Source organism: Panthera onca, chromosome B4 (assembly GCF_046562875.1).
Source record: "Panthera onca isolate mPanOnc1 chromosome B4, mPanOnc1 haplotype 2, whole genome shotgun sequence".
Classification (NCBI taxonomy): domain Eukaryota; kingdom Metazoa; phylum Chordata; class Mammalia; order Carnivora; family Felidae; genus Panthera; species Panthera onca.
The window spans coordinates 106,696,303-106,700,230 of NC_138345.1; the positions used below are offsets into that span (position 1 = coordinate 106,696,303).

The 3,928-nt window shown below is 31.4% G+C and overlaps 1 long non-coding RNA gene across 1 annotated transcript; it reads right to left on the reverse strand.

Annotated features, from left to right (window-relative positions):
- Positions 1–814: 814 nt before the first annotated feature.
- On the reverse strand, positions 815–3,154 carry LOC132695473 (uncharacterized). The gene is made up of 3 exons (XR_009617836.3): positions 3,083–3,154; positions 1,624–1,776; positions 815–1,094 (listed from the first exon to the last, which is right to left on the reverse strand). It is a non-coding gene; the product is annotated as an uncharacterized LOC132695473 (long non-coding RNA).
- Between the last annotated feature and the right edge of the window lie 774 nt (positions 3,155–3,928).

Genomic DNA, 3,928 nt, shown 5'->3' on the forward strand with positions numbered 1-3,928 from the left:
TTTTGAATTGTAATTGTTTTCCTTAACTTTGAGTTTTACCAGTTTGACTATGATGTAATTTACTTGAAATTATTATTCTTAGGTTGTATTGTTTTTCTTTGTTGTTGACCTAATGTTTTCATCTAAATTTAGAAAAAAAATTCAATTATTATTTCACGAACATTTCTGTCCCATAACATTCCTTTTCTCCATCTGGATCTCCAATTATACAAATGGCAAACTACTTGATATTGCCACACATGTCTGTGAAGCTCTTTTAAAATTAAAATCTTTTTGAGTTCCAGCTTGCAAAAATTTTATTTGATCTCATGTTTACTGACCCTTTCTTCTGGAATGTTCCATGTGTTGTTAGTACCATCCAATGCATTTTTAATTTTAGAGATTGTGTGCTTTTTATTTCTATAATCACTGTTTTTTTTTTATTTTTAGAATTTCCTTGTCTCCTCTGAATTCTCTAAATCTTCAGTTATCATATCCATCTTTACCTGTAGATTCTCCACCTCCTAAAACCATCATATAAGAGTCTTTATTTGCTAATTCCAACATCTGGGTAATCTGTGGATCAGACGTTATTGATCATTTTATCTCTATATTATGCACCACATATTTTTACTTGTTTGCATATCTAGTAACTTTTAACCACACTCTAGATATTGTAGATAATATATTAGGGAGACTCCCAATTCTGTAATTTTTCTAATGAATGTTGAGTTTCGTTCTAGCATACAGTTAATTTATTGGCAATTCTTTTTGATCCAATTCAGACTTGATGTTAGGCTATTAGGATGAGTCTATTGAGTTTCCTAGGAAATAAGTTTCAAGAGGCTCAGCCCATTCCTTTGTAGACATATAGATCCATTTCTAGTTACCAGATTTTTTTAGATACTCTTATAGGTTCTACTTTTGATCTTATCAGTATGTCCATTGTGTCCTAAGTCTCGGAGTTAGCAATTACTCACAAGAAAAACTTGCCCATTATATCCGATGCTTCCTGCATTACTGTTTCCAAAATCCCATTTTTTTCTCTCAAAGCATCCTGAGGAGTGCCTGATGCTACAGCTTTTCATTCCCCATGCAGGAAATCAGAAAATTTCCTGAAGAAAAAAAAAAAAAAAAAAAGGAAAATTGGCCAATATAGGGATCAACTTAATGCATTTTGTTTTCTCAAAGTTCTTGCCTCCTCAAATCTCATCTCTTCCCTTGGAAGTTTTCCAACACTTCAAACTGCTAAATTTTTATAATTTATTTATTTTCTAATATAACTTCAGTAAGAGCTTAATCTGATACTAATAACTATCATTTCAAAATAAGGAAGTCTCTCTGTTTTGTATTTATTACTGCATTGATATGTAGTTGAAAGGTTTATTTCTGTATCCAATAATTCATTAATTTCTTCGATCAGCCATTCATTCAGCAACTGTAGTTTATATACCAGACCTTCCATTAATTATTGAAACAACTGATAAAACTAGATAACAATAATTCATAACAATTTTGTATTAAACAAAAACTTATACATTCCTACTGCCTAGTATTTATTAAATACCTAAGGACTTATATTAAAAATACATCTGTTTGCACACACATACTTATCATCCTATGCACATCATACTTATCACATACTTATCATCTTATTGAAAAAGTTCAATATTATTGATGATGATGATGATGATGATGATCTTTTGAATTCTTGGCAAATTGAAGCTTGACGTTCCCACATTTAGTAATGCATTTACATTTTGGTCCCACTTACATATAACTTCATGTAGCATGCACCTTTATTGGATTTGAAGAATAGTAACATTAGTGAAAAGAACTATACTTTCAAAGATTATTATAATTCCCAGTACAAAATAGGCATGCTGGAAATAATTGCTTAATATATAATTAATTGAATCTCTGGAACAAAACATTCTGCTTATACAGAAACTGAATCTATATCAGTTGATCTAAATCTTGTCATTTATACAACATTTTCACCAATTAAGCAATTGGCTACTTCATATTCACCATCTTGCCTAAAAACCCTTAACTTCCTTACCCACATATACACACCATATGTAAATAGAATATGTTATAATTATTGAAGCTAAATTCAAACCACCTAAAAATATCCTACAATACTTATTGAATGGATACTTATTCAATACTTAACAATACAATACTTATCACTGTGATATTTTTATGCAAAAGTTATGAAACATATTATATATATCCTTCTGTAACTTTTTCATAGGTTAAATATAGAATTATGTGAACCAACCATTTATTAAACAGTGTGGGATTGATTTTAGCCAAGACTGGAGTTCCTAGGCTCCGAGAATGTAGACATCAATAAAAACCATGCTTTGCCTAAAGCAAAGTCTAGAAAAGGAGGCTATCTATAATTTTGAATCACAGCCTGAGTAATTAGAGGCAAATATTCAAGTTATATTTGGTTTGCCTACACTCATGGAACTATGATATTGGTACAAATCTATGCCATTAAATTATTAACTTAAGCCTATTACCAAAAATTATATGAACACATCACCCTTTCTGTGCTTTTATTAAGTAACCTATGGTTTTACTATTTATACAGCTTTCTACTGGCACTTTTATCATCACAATTATTTGCCTCTTGACATGGTTAAATTACATTATCTTTATCAAAGAGGAACTTCCAAGTTCAAAGAGCTTTATCAAAGCCCAAGTTTTTTAAATTGCCCCTTTGTAGAATATATAATTATATTTTCTTGTTTTATATTCTAATAAAAAGTGTATTTTGATGTAAGAATTTGTTAGTTTTCGACCCCTTCGGGAGCGTTTTTAGATATTATCTGAAACTAGTTCCTATGTGGGAAGGGCAAAAAGAAGGGAACTTACTCATAAGGTTTATTTTGGGCAATCTCAAGATGAATAGATCATTTCACAAGCCTGGCAAATCTTAAAAGTTTACATAGAGGCCTTAACTGAGTTCAAACACATATACCATCCGAATAATCTCAACACCACATTTCAACCTCAAGGTTGTTTCCTTGGGACGGCTTCTGGAAATGGGAAAGGCAAATGCAATGCACATTCTCAGGACAGGGGAACTTACAATTGCCTGGGTCCAGTGTGAAGGTCAACCAGTGGTCACATCTTCTCAATGACTTCCCCCCAAAACATCACTGGTGCCCTTGGTTATCTAAGAAGGAATGGCATTAGAACCAAAGTAGTCCAATGAGATATTACCTCCATTTGTTGACAGAGAACTGAATTCTTGGCCAAGCATCAAAGAAAAACTAATGAGCCTCCAAAGAGAATGATTTTTTTTCACTTTTTAGCTAATATAGAATATAAGAGACCTGATCTGAAGATTTGCAAAGTTCATCACAGGATGCATCTGCTTTATTGGGTTGTAGTAAGATTTCACTTACAGTCAAAGACCGTAGGACACAGCTGGTCTCCAGCTGGTGCTTTCTACTATTTCACTGGAATGGAATGTTCGTTACACCAAGCTTCATTAAAATTAAATTCCACCTTCACTGTATTTACCATGGAAATTAATATGTTTTATAAGCTATAGCTCAGTATTCTATAAGATACAGAATAAGAATAAATAAAATGTTATATACTAAGATATGTATAATTTAATTGAGCAAAGAGAAGGATTTGGAAGAAATTTTTAAAGAACTGTTTAAAGGAAAGTCAGCATTTACAGATTAGTAATATCCAAGTTTTGATGAAATTGATATTCTTTATGCTGAGAGTCCTATATCAACCAATCCAGTTAAGTAGTAGCCTTGAGATCAAACTAGGGCAGAAGCAACTGACTTGAAAAACATTTATTAAAATAAATAAATAAACAAACAAACAAAACCAGAAATAATATCTTTAAAAAACATTCATCTAGTAATAGTAAACACCATATAAGTAATTCAAATATGAACTTAAGAGCTGAGAC